Below are 13,603 nucleotides of genomic sequence, written 5' to 3'. Positions count from 1 at the left end.
AAATTCAAGTTGTTTGAGTTTCTCCCCCATGCTACAAACAACAATAACACCTGCTTGTGTAAGTGGTTTTGGGGGACACCACAGAGAGGGACGAGCTCTGCAGTTAGGTTGGCCAGGAGCATAATGCTGGTGTGGAAGGCAAGACAGAAGAGAGATCAACAGTTTCATGAAAACAGATACTCAAAGCCAGAAATTATCTTAAAAAGGTTAGTGTGGTAGGCAGAAAAATGTTCCCCGCCAATATGTCTATGTCCTCATCCACAGAACATAGGAAGAGGTCAGATTCCCTGGCAAAGGGGCCTATGGTTGCAGATGTGGTTAAGGTTGCTAACCAGTCGACTCTAAGAGAGACCAGCTGGATTATAGATTTGGGCTCAGTGTAATCACCAGGGTCGTTAAAGGAGGAAGAAGGAGGCAGAAGAGGGGAGAGAGGAGAGGAGATCTGACCACAGGTTCAGAGTCAGAGGCACACAACCATGCTGACCTTGAGACAGAGAAAAGAGGTCACAGGCCAAGAGACGCAGGTGGCCTCTGGAAGACAGAAAAGTCAAAGATACAGTTTCCCCTGAGGCCTTCAGAAACAGCCGTGTCAACACTTTGACTTCATCAGGCTTCTGCGTTCAAGAACCCTACAAGGTTAAATTTGTGTTGTTTAGTGGAGACTTTTTCTTTTTCTTCCTACTACCATGATGTTTGGGGATACTAGTTACAACAGCAACAGAAAGCGAATACAGTAAGCTCCTTGAAATGTTCAGAAATTGCAGATAACACTGGACTGTCCACTTTGATGTGGGATTGGGCTTATGTGAAAATCAAAAGGACAGTGTGACCTTTGCTAACATCTGCTTTTCTCATTTTTAGGAAGAGAACAGTAAGTCAAAACCTCTGTTGTTATTATTTTAGACAGTGTCTCTTAAAACATTATGTAACCCTGTGCCTTAGGACCCTAAGAGAGTCTCTGTTCTTAGAAGAACCTGGATTCAGAGAGATAGGGTCTTACATCTGAGTCCCACAGTGGTCTCTTATTGGCAATGAGAGCTTGGGCAAATCAGTTACCCTCTTTAAGCCACAGGATCTTCATTTGCAAAAGGAAGATAAGAATAAGGATTGTTTGGGTGATTAAATTGTACACACACACACATGCACACATACATATATGTACAACATTTAATACAGTGACTAGCACATACTAGGCACTCAACAAATTCCTGTTATGGATTTTTAAATGCATATATAAAAGGAGGAGAAATTTGCAGGAAGTTGTAGGAAAACTTAGTTCATGGCCCCAAAAAGGGCTCTGATCAGTCAGTCCCCAGTGCTGTGCTAATAAGCAGAGACTATAGCACTTGAGGATTTATGTTAAACATAAAAAGGAAGGTATTTAAACATAATTATTAAACAGCAGGTACATTTATAATGTTGGCTGGATCATCTTATCTGGAGAGCTTTAATAAGCAGAGAGTCTCCCCTGTTCTAGAGATGGCCACGCAGGAAAATGACGTGGGTGGGTGGGCCGTTCTCACCCCAAGATCACATGACTGAGTACTCACGGAAGTAACACCTCTTGTATGTTATTCCAGATGGACTGTCCTCCCATGATTATTGTCAGCTGTGTCATCAGTTCAAGGAGACAGCCACTTGAGTCACACTGGAATATTAGAAAGAAAATCTCATTTAAATTTTGGATAGCTCTAACATGAAATAAAGCCATTATTTTATGCCTAAAATATCTAAGGAACAGAGAGTAAAGACACTCTTCATTGGGCAACTAAGAGAAAACCTGAAACAGGTTAGACTGTCAGAACACAAAGCTGTATTCACACCTCTTCATTTCTGTATTTTTACAGCCAATACACCAGATCTCACAGATAAGTCACAAATCTGCCCTTAAAGAATGTGTTGTAGAAACACGAGGAGTAGTAGTTGACAAAGTGGAACAAGAACACCTTCATGGCTGGGTTGTTCTCATAGTCAGTCTGATCCTTGGGAGCTCTGCAGCTAGAATAAAGAAAAGTTAAGTCTGCAAAATTGTGAACGGCTTTGAGACCCTAATCAAAGCCACGGACACATGAGTTAACACGCTAAATATGTATATATATATATATATATATATATATATATATATACACACACACAATTCACACTGTTTTCATATCAGCTCTTTTGAATTTCTTAACATATCCACTATGTTAATTCCAACTGTACACACTATTGTAAGAGTTTCTCCCACTAAGAACGAAATATCCCACAAGGCAAAAAAAAAAGTCACCCGTTCCTTAAAATTTATAAGCACAAAAGTATCTAATGGGCAAGAAATTTCCTTTGTCAGGTGTAATTTGAAAGAAAGCTACTTCTAAACATCCTGCTAAATAATATTCTCTTGTCTCCCTGAACGGCAGTAAGGTAGGACTATTGAAGAAGACAAACAAAACACGGGGCAACTTGCTAGAAGCATTTGGGGAACATAAAACGGGTCATCCTTCTAGTTCAGAATTTGAATTGGTCTTAGTATTTTCAGAAGATGACAACTGAGCAGACCACTGGGAGAACCACCCAGCCACATGCAACGTGTGGGAAGCACTTAACTTAGGCCGCTAAGCCGCTGGGTGGGATACAAGCCAGAGAGAAGAAACATTTATTATAGAAGTCGCAGCTGATGAGAATAGAGCTACACTAACGGGAACAGCATGGGGGGAAGACATATAACAGTGTGATTACTTGTCCTCTCCGTAACGCACAAGCAAATCTGCCACTGGAACCACGACCCTCTTCCACTTATTTGCAATACAGAGACTATTTACTTTCAACAATAGGGTACATTATCTAATGTAATTGAAATTATTATTAAGCACTGACATATTTACACAGAGTTTGGACATTCTAAAGCTTCCTTTGTCCCTTTTACTAATGCAAAAATGGAGCTAATTCACTTCTCACATAGGCTAGAGAAAATACGTTTACACTTGAAGTTAACTAAAGACTGTAATGTACTGCAATTGAAGTGCTTAAAAGATAGTCTCTGTTTTGACCTGGTTCTAAAACTAGTGTAGAAATTATCTCAGCTGCAGGAGGACCTTACCAGAGTCAGTCATCATGATTGCCACTTTCTCATATATGGCGTTCAGGGTCACCATGATGATAAAACTGATGAGGGAAGCAGTGATGGGTGTGGCCCACCTGCACAGTCAGGTACTTTTGGATTGGGTCTGTTCCATTCAGGTTCTTGGGAAGTTTTGCAGAAAATACAATGAACACTGAAAGTCCTTAGACAATGATCCCAATAACTGAAGCAATGGTCAACAGGACCTGACAACCCAAAAACCCAGCAGCATAAGACTCACTAATGATCGTATTTTTACACAGAAAACTTGCCCCCAACCCAGCTTAAACAGAAAACATGCATGTGTTGTAAACCTCACATAAACGTGAGAAGTGATATAAATCGCACGTAAATGCCATGAGACGTGAATATCAGGCATGTTAAATTTTAGGGGAGGAGGAATGAAAGATGTCAAAAAGAATGAGTGCATCCAGTAATGTAACATGCTGACAGCAGGAGCAGCTGTGTGCAGGGCATAGGGAATATATGGGAACTCCACTTTCTGTGAATTTTTCTGTAAACCTAAAACTGCACTAAAGAAGGAAGCCTGTTAAGTATATTTTAATGGGTGAAAATGGGGTAACTGGTGGCATGATATTTTGGAGGGAAGTCTGTGATAGCAGAACCAATGAAAGTATCCCTTCTACATCTGTAGAATTACTTAGGTTATGAACTAGTTGTAACCCATGAAGGGGATATGCTTCCTTTCAAGGGAGAACCTATCACTGATTCAGGGGTCAGCAGGTGCTAGCTATCGTCTTCATTCTGAATAAAACCAGTGAAGCTGTGGACATGCCCTGAGGGAAACAGTGGAAGTGACAGCAGGTCTCTGCTGATGAAAGCTTCACATGCTTTTCATACTCCTTGAGATCTTAAAATGGCAGGTATTCCTACTCCCTGCATTTACATAAGTTTTATGTCCCTGATCCCCTGTAGTTCTGACTGTGTGGACCCAAGGGCAGCGGGGGTGTCTGAAGCATAATTTGCACGTGGCTGATAGGGTTTCAGTTCCTCACTTGGCAGGTTTTTTCCTGCCCATTGAAGAATGCACATTAAAGATCCCATTTTTAAACTGTTTTCCTTCCATCTACCTTCTTGGTCATAGTCCAGAAGCATGTACTCAGTGTCCCTGGCTGCTCCTGATGACTGCCCCAGACAGAAAGCTACAAAGAATGTGAATTTCAGGACTAAGTGAACCACATCATGTTATTTACAGTAACAGCGGGTGGCTGGCTTGCACCTGCAGGGGAGAGCAGAGGGAGTGTTTACAAGCCCCCCCTGGAGCCACACTCCTGCATCTGGATCCCAGCTCCGATGCTAGCTGTGAGGACTTGTGGAAATTTCTTAACCTCTAGGGGCTTCAATCTCCTCACCCATATAATGGGAGGATAATAATAGCAATTTATAGGACCATTGTGATGAGTCAATTAGTTACTAATTGTGAAAACAATTGGAACATTAACCGCAGGCATGTGAAAATCTCTACCTAAGTATTAGCTATGAATATGGTGACCAAAGTCTTTTTTTAATTATTATTATTTTTTTTACATTTTTTATTGATTCATAATCATTTTACAGTGTTGTGTCAAATTCCAGTTTTCAGCACAATTTTTCAGTCATTCATGGACATATACACACTCATTGTCACATTTTTTTCTCTGTGATTTATCATAACATTTTGTGTATATTTCCCTGTGCTATACAATGTTATCTTGTTTATCTAGTCTACAATTTTGAAATCCCAGTCTATCCCTTCCCACCCTCTACCCCCCCGTAACCACATGTCTGTATTCTCTGTCCATGAGTCTATTTCTGTCCTGTATTTATGCTTTGTTTTTGTTTGTTTTTGTTTTTTAGATTCCACATATGAGCGATCTCATATGGTATTTTTCTTTCTCTTTCTGGCTTACTTCACTTAGAATGACATTCTCTAGGATCATCCATGTTGCTGCAAATGGCATTATGTTGTCAGTTTTTATGGCTGAGTAGTATTCCATTGTATAAATATACCACATCTTCTTTATCCAGTCACCAGTTGATGGACCAAAGTCTTAAAAAGGCGTTTTTCTTAGTTTTTAAGCCATCAGTTTGTAGAGAAAGCATTTTATTTTCTCCTCTACTCTCTTTCATCATCCTTTCCTTCACAGTTAAGTCTTCATGCTTGTGAAAGGAATAACTTTTTGGTGTGTGTGTGATTAAATGTGAAAATTAGTTAAGGCTGAGAAAAATGTATTATAGAAGGTATATTAAGCCTTCCTCTCTTGTACAGCACATATAGGCCATTTAAATAGTATGCATTTTTTAAAAGTCTGCATAATAATTTTTTAATTATGTATTAAGTAAACATAAAAGTTAAGAATCCTTAAATGCTTACTATTGCCTCAGCACACATCTATTTTTCAAAATCCTCACAATTACCCTGTGGGGAAAGTAATATTATATCTCTTTTACAGATGAGGAAATAGAGCCACGTGGAAATGATGCAATTTGCCCCAAATGAAGCAACTTTTATGTGAAAGTACTGAAATACTCAAAGAGCCCAAAGACACACTAGCTGTATAGCACTGTCTCCTACATGGTCTGTAAAATCAATTCTAATTCATTTCAGAACTTTTACAAACTTGAAACATTTCCATTTTTCTTCCAAGCACTTAATAGGTTCAATATTTCTTAAGAAACAGGAAAGCTTTCCATTCTCCTTCCTTAAGTTTCTTATTTATCATCTTTTCTGATCATAAATTTAACATTTGCTCATTAAAGAAAATTTGAAAGCACTCAGTAATGGACAGAACTTCTGTCCTGTATCTGTCCCCAGTCTTAGAAGAGGACCCAGAACTTGCTTTAGGATAAGTAACCTCCCTTTCGTTTTTAGTCCTGTGATTTAACCTCGATTGACCCACTCTTTCTGAAGCACCAGAAGTAGATCTCAGTTGGTTTAAGACAAATAATACCCCTCATTGTATTGGCCTCGCACATGATTGGAGAATTGGCAAATAACCCAGGAAGAGCCACTATTATGTGAGGAGATATGTGCTGGTGGCCATGTGAATCATAAGCTTCCTCTATCAAGAGAGAAAGGGGCCAAAAGGGACCTGTCTTGGTTTGGATGGATGATCTGGGATGCTGCGTGCCTAGAAGCATCATGCTGAGACATCTTTGGACACAGAATGAAGACAGGACAAAAGCAGCCCTTGACATCATCTGGGCTAGAGTATCTCTCCTTGACTGAAGCCAGACCTCAGACTGGAGGTTTTCATTTACAGGAACCAATAAATCCCATGCATCCCCATTTTTTGTTTGTTATTTAAACACATTGGAGATTGATTTTGTCACCTGCAATCAAAAGACCCCAACTCTGAAAATGAATAAAAAATAAAATAAGAATAATTGCTTCGACCTTTAGACATAATTCCTTCAGAACGGTGCATAGTTTGTATATTACAAATCATTTTATATATTAATTTTATCCTCAAATCTATCATAACACTTTGACATGTCATAAAATATTTTCATGGACACACTTTTTCATGACTGCATACTATTCTACTTTGTGAAGGGTTGGAAGAATATTTTGGCTGAGATTTTATATATATATTTATACACATACATATAAAAGTATGTCTGTGACTTGCATCCATACTGACTTTTCCCTGCCATTTTGAAATAATTCCTGATTAAAAGTTTTTCAAAGCTGAATTAGTGGATTAAAACATATGAGTATTTTTGACTCTTGATATCAACTGCTAGACTGCTTTCTAAGAAGGCTTGAGGAGTACACCAGAATTTAACACAGCATTGTAAATCAACCATACTTCACAAAAATTATCCAGTAACTAGGCATGGTATTGGTGATCACTGGCATTTCATCCTCATAAACAGAGCTGTGTCACTTGAGAGGTGGAAAACTATTTCATTTTGATGTGCACTGAGTGAATTACCATTGAAGTGTGACATCTATTTTTTCCTTTGTGAATGTGTGTTCATCTTTTCGGCCTTCTGCGCTCCTGAGATTTTTTGATGTTACCTTTGAAGTGATCTGAACTCTCTATGTATTGAAGGAATTAGCCCCTGGTCGGATTTGTAAACAAATAACATCCTCTGGTGTTTTGTTTAAAATTAGGATGCTTCTGATGCATGGAAATCTTTGTATACTTTCCTCTGAAACTTACTGTTCATCTAGAGGCTGTATACTCATCCATATTTATTTCTAGTTTTTTTTTCTAATTGTGTTACTTTTTAAGTGTTTCTGGAATTTATCACAATATATGGTTCACTGTATGATTTCAATCTTTTCTTTTCCCCCCAAGTAGCTAACAAGTGTTCTATTCACTGAATAACCTTTATTTATCTCCCTGATTTGTAATGCCTTCCATCTCTTATATTAAATTATTATTGATATCAGAACCCATATCTGGACTTCCTGCCCTATTTTCTAATCTGGCTATTCTTGAACAAGTAAAACTCTCATTATCTTATTAATTATTATATTACTAATATTATTTTATTCACAATAAACCCAAAAGAATTTTATAATTTCTGATACTTTGGAGATATGATCTTTTAATCTAGAATCATGTGATTAAAGCACCTTTTATACCTTTCAGTAGTTTTTACTTTTATTTTTTGATAGTTCCTACTATCCTTTTGTTAGGCTATTTTTGGATATTTTACCTTGGCTGTTACACTTGGAAAATTTTAGAAATCTTAATGCCTCCAACTGGTCTCTTAATCAGACCCTGGAGAATCCTAAACCACTGATCTGATTTGAACAAATGAGGTGAAAAGAATTGGGTGAAGCACTGTGAGCAGAAGAGACTGTGGAACCTCCAGAGTGGCACCCTGCATTGGCTCAGATGTTCTCTGGAAAAAGTTTTCTCTATGAGACTACATAGTTCCCAGCTTGACTTTCAGTTTTCTCAGCATTTCACATTAGATTTTAAAAGTCTGTGGCAGGTTCTTACCCAGAAATAGAGCACTTGCACAAAGGGTTATATGTATACACTTTCCCCAGGTGGTAAAGGGAACACGCTCTTCTTCCTAATTAAAAAAACAAGTTTAGTCAATCAAGGGATTACACCAATGAAATGATATTTTTCCTAACTGGTCACTAAATCCTAAACATAATATAAAAAAATAATAATTTTCAGACATAGCCTCATTGTTTGTAAGTGCATGGGTTTTTTTCTGTTTTTTTTTTTCTTTTTCTTTTCTGTTAACGATGTCAAACGCACAACAAAATACGTACAGTGTTCGTTTTAATACTATTTTTTGAAAATTCACATGTGAACAGTAAACTGTTTCCCTGCCATAGTCTGAACACCTGACCAGGCCAAGCTTTAAAGCTCTATTCCTTAGCTTGCCTTTGATTTCAGAAGTGACGGTAGTTACAGCTTAGAGTCTGTGCAGGACAGAAAATATCACAGCTGTCTGCAGCTAACTGGTCTCTACTGTGTGTTTCTTGGTTGAACTTTATGTGTTAATTAGCTACATCTATGAAGTTTAAGAATTTCCATTTTAGAGTTTATATTTAGAATTTTTTAAGAGATGAAATCAGTAAGACTCAAGATTTACCTGGATTATAAAACCAGATATAGCATAATAATAGCTGTAACTAAGTACATGGCCCTTCCTCTCTGCCAGGAGGCCTTCCAAGTAGATTCTGTACATTACTTCGACCCGTCTTTACCACTGTCATGAAGAAGCAACTCTCTTATTCTTATTTTATAGGAAACAATGGCACAGAGAAGTTAAGTTGTCCAAGATCACTCAGGAAGTAAGCTGCTGTGTTCAAATATGAATTTAGGCAACTTCATTCGCAAGATCTCACTACCACGACGCTGGCCTCTCTAAACAATGGAGCATGCTTTCGCAAGTAAAGTAAAATACTTCAAATAAAAAACTAAAAAAAAATAAGGCAATTTTTTAAATAAGGAAGAATGATAAAGTTAAATGAGTCTTCATCTTCAATTTTTCAACAAGCATGTTTCAATGAAAATTTAAACTTATTAGTTGGCAATTTTAAATTTAAACTTGGCAGTTTAAATGACCAAAAAACTTTTCTTCAGTATTTTTTGTATGCTGCCAATATGATAAGTTTTTGTTTTTCAGGACTCAAAAGCATTATGAACATCTAATTTTGTCTTAGTTTCAGCTTTCATCTCTGAATGTACAGTCTTTCACCAACATACGCTTTTACCCACATCTTCAGTTGTAAACAATGGGAACTATTCATAATGGGGATTATTAGAAGCTTATTACATTGTAAAAGACCAATGTCACTTTCTATTGGTAGCTGAACCTCATTTTTGTTCATTTATAAAAAGAGGAGTTTGACCTACTCCCTCCATATCTTTTCAGTGCCAACATTCTGTAGATCTGTGATTCAATTTATTAAATCAATATTTGGAGACATTTTCAGATGATCCTAGTAAAAGCATTTTTTTCCCAAGAGTTATTCATGCTCACAACCTACTGTCCTGTTGCTGCTGACCGCAAGCACCATCAGCTCTAAATTATCTCAGCTGATGGAAAGAAGCAATAATACAGATGACTCAAAAATCATCTTTTCATAGCTCTGGAATGTTGATACAAAGATATATAGTTTTATTTTTTTTAATTTTGCAGCAGGAGTGGCAGCAATAAATTTACATTTCCAATTATGTAAAATGCCTAGCTCAAACACTGCTCAAATACTGATGGCACCTCAACAAATGTTTCCCTGCTTCTTCTACCCTTTCTCTGACTTTAGGATGAGAGTCATGCTTCTTTGTGCACATCCCAATAGGAAGGGGGAGCAGTGACCGGGACTTAGTTCAAGACAAAGGGGCACCTAGTCTACGATGAAAAGGAGGCCGCAATAATGAAGGTGCATGTGAAAAAATGGGAGTCAACTATAAAAACCAATTTGTCTTTCCTTCTACATCTGTGTCATTGCAGCTAATTTATATTTTGCATTTTTTATTGGTGTTATGAAAGGATACAGATCAATGCCTCTTTTCATATACACTTATACCAGTCTTTTTCTTTTCCCCTTTTTTCTGTTATTATGAAGGAAGGACCTCACTTCCCTTCTGTGTCCACCATTCCAGGCAGTGCTCCTTCAACTTGGCTGCACATTAGAATAACCAGAGGAGCTTTAAAAACTTCCCTATGCCAGAATGCACCCCAGGCCACTGAGTACCATCAGAGTTTGCAGTGATGGAATCCAGGCACCAACATTTTTTAAGGTCCCCTGGTGATTCCAACATGCAGCCAAGGCTGACAAGTCCAGAAGTAAACACACTAAAGTGCATCTAAACAGCACCCGCTTTTCCTGGGTAATCTCATCTATCTCCACCTGGGGACAACGTGCCTCCTATTCTGGCCAGACTTGTTCTTCCTGCTCAACCGTGTCCCATTTGTACTCAAGCACTGCCTGGCGCCGATTCCAGAACTCCAGAAGTAAGGTGACTAACAGAGAGAGAGAACAGCAGAATGTGGATCTTCAGTGATGACTGATGCTTCAGAAATCTGTACTTAATATTTATTACACTTAACACTTTGGTAAATGGTTAATAAAATCACATTTTATTTATAGGCGATACTAAAGAGAAAAATGAGTTAATACCTTTTTTTTAAGAAAAAAGAAAATGAAGATAATTTATTGAACTTTTGGAAACAGACAAGCTCTCTAGCTCAAGGGAAAGGTATTAACGTGATGGTCAGAGGCAGGTGACTGTCTGATGCTAAAGTACCTGCTTCCAGCATATTATGCCCACTAAAAACACAAATATCGGGGGGAAGGGTGGGTATATCTCAGTGGTAAAGCACGTTCTAAGCATGCACAAGGTCCTGGGTTCAAGTCCCATTACCTCCATTAAAAAAATTAAAAGCACAAGTAACTGTCACAATTTAAAAGCAATGCACGGTGCACCCTCCAAGCCTTCTCCTCACATCACTCTGTCTCTTCTGTCCAAAGGATCTGAGGGTGGGGAAGGGGATGAGAATACTTTAGTAGCCCCTGCATTTCTATTTTCCACCACCCCAGTCACACAAACTTAAAATAATATTCTTAAATATGGAAAACTGCCATTTTCCTCAATCATCGGTAATTTTTAGAAATCATCATTCTGTTTTAAGACTCGTAATTTTAAATAGTAGACAAAAACAACATGAAATGTTAATTGAAAATGTGGCTTCAGGGTGAATCCCCTAAGCCCTTCTTCCCACCAGACTGTTACCCCTAGGCCCCAACTCTAGAGAAATTGCAGAATAACCACTGTGTCCTCCACCATTGTACCTGAGTCTCTACAATGCTCTGAGAATAAAGAGGAAAAAGACACAGTCCCTGCTTCCGGGAGCTCCTAGGTGCACAGGACTCATTGTGAAATGATGGCTGAGGAGGCGTGTTAAGAGGGCTTGGATAACAGTCAGCAGAGGGTGCTCGGGGCAGGGAGCCGGAACTGTAGCCAAGGCTCTCCCAGAGGAGAGAACCACTGTGGTGAGCTCTGAGATGCCCTAGAATTGATCAGGTGAACTTATAATGTTAAGGCCATTTCTCCCTGGGGAGCTGCACATGCAAAGGAGGGAGGCCAAAGAGAGCCAGGTCCCTTCCAGGAACTGCAAATAGTCTAGAAGCGAGCACAGGGTGTGGGAGGCAGGTGAGGCAACCAGGTGGAGAGATCACAGGGGCACATCACAAAGGGCTCTGTGTGCCTCCAAGGTAGAGGAGACATGCAAAGTGATCTAGAAAGAGACAAGATAGAGGCAGGGAGGACTATTGGCAGGTTCATGTGAAGGCCTGCTGAGGCCCTGCCAGGAGGAGAGAGAAGAAAACATTTCAGCAGGTGGACGGATTGGCCACAGGTGTGATGGAAGGGCAGGAAGGGGACAAAGATGCTGACCAGCTTTCTGGCTTTGGCAGTGTCTAATTTATAATGCCATTCCCTGAAATAAGAAAGGCAGGAACCTCCTAGAGGAAAACATAGGCAAAACATTATCTGACATACATTTCAAAAATTTTCTCCTAGAAGAAATAAAAGCAAGAAAAAACAAATGGGACCTAATGAAACTTACAAGCTTCTGCAGAGCAAAGGAAACCAGAAATAAAACAAGAAGAAAACCTACGGTATGGGAGAAAATTTTTGCAAGTGAAACTGACAAAGGCTTGATCTCCAAAATATATAAGCAGCTCATACGGCTCAATAAGAAAAAAATAAACAACCCAATCCAAAAATGAGCAGAAGACCTAAACAAGCAACTCTCCAAGGAAGACATACAAATGATCAAAAAGCACATGAAAAAATGCTCAATATCACTAATTATCAGAGAAATGCAAATCAAAACTACAATGAGGTATCACCTCACACCAGTCAGAATGGCCGTCATTCAAAAATCCAAAAATGACAAATGCTGGAGAGACTGTGGAGAAAGGGGAACCCTCCTACACTGCTGGTGGGAATGCAGTTTGGTGCAGCCACTATGGAAAACAGTGTGGAGATTCCTCAAAAGACTAGGAATAGACTTACCATATGACCCAGGAATCCCACTCCTGGGCTTGTACCCAGAAGGAAATCTACTTCAGGATGACACCTGCACCCCAATGTTCATAGCAGCACTGTTTACAATAGCCAAAACATGGAAACAGCCTAAATGTCCATCAACAGGTGACTGGATAAAGAAGACGTGGTATATTTATACAATGGAATACTACTCAGCCATAAAAACTAACAACATAATGCCATTTGCAGCAACATGGATGCTCCTGGAGAATGTCATTCTAAGTGAAGTAAGCCAGAAAGAGAAAGAAAAATACCATACGAGATCACTCATATGTGGAATCTAAAAAACAAAAACAAACAAAAACAAAGCATAAATACAGGACAGAAATAGACTCATGGATAGAGAATACAAACTTGTGGTTACCAGGGGGGTAGACGGTGGGAAGGGATAGACTGGGATTTCAAAATTGTAGAATAGATAAACAAGATTACACTGTATAGCACAGGGAAATATACACAAAATGTTATGATAAATCACAGAGAAATAAATGTGACAATGAGTGTGTATATGTCCATGAATGACTAAAAAATTGTGCTGAACACTGGAATTTGACACAACCTTGTAAAATGATTATAAATGAATAAAAAATGTTAAAAAAAAAAAGAAGGGCAGGAAGAGGGGCAAGTCATGAGAGGAGACAACTGATTCAGTTCTGGCTGGGTGCCTGTGGGCTCCAGGAGAGATGTGCAGTAGGCAAATAAAAGTCTAGAAATCGGGAGAAAGTTCTAGGCTGAGCCAAGTAGTTTTCCTGTTTCAAGAGGCTAATTGGTGTGAGTGGACAAGCTCACAAGAGGTGTATAGGGATAGCTCTCACCCTCCTGCATATGGGATGCATTTGGGAGCCTTTAAAAAATAGTGCACCACAGCCTGGAGTGGGGCCTTTGTACTGTTTATTATTTTTTAAATACTTCTTTTATTTTTGTGGGGAGTATTGAGCTTTATTTATTTTAATGGAGGTACTGG

The 13,603-nt window shown here is 38.8% G+C and overlaps 1 long non-coding RNA gene across 1 annotated transcript in view; it reads right to left on the bottom strand.

Annotated features, from left to right (window-relative positions):
- Window positions 1–1,550: 1,550 nt before the first annotated feature.
- The window catches only part of LOC140691511 (uncharacterized), a 30,270-nt gene continuing 18,217 nt past the window's right edge, over window positions 1,551–13,603 (bottom strand). The window contains exon 3 of the long non-coding RNA XR_012067218.1: window positions 1,551–1,648. This is a non-coding gene — a long non-coding RNA (uncharacterized lncRNA). The remainder of the gene's footprint in view (window positions 1,649–13,603) is intronic.

This window comes from Vicugna pacos, chromosome 35 (assembly GCF_048564905.1).
Source record: "Vicugna pacos chromosome 35, VicPac4, whole genome shotgun sequence".
Classification (NCBI taxonomy): domain Eukaryota; kingdom Metazoa; phylum Chordata; class Mammalia; order Artiodactyla; family Camelidae; genus Vicugna; species Vicugna pacos.
The sequence above is the reverse complement of the archived record's forward strand: the minus strand, read 5'-3'. Positions and strand labels throughout refer to the sequence as shown.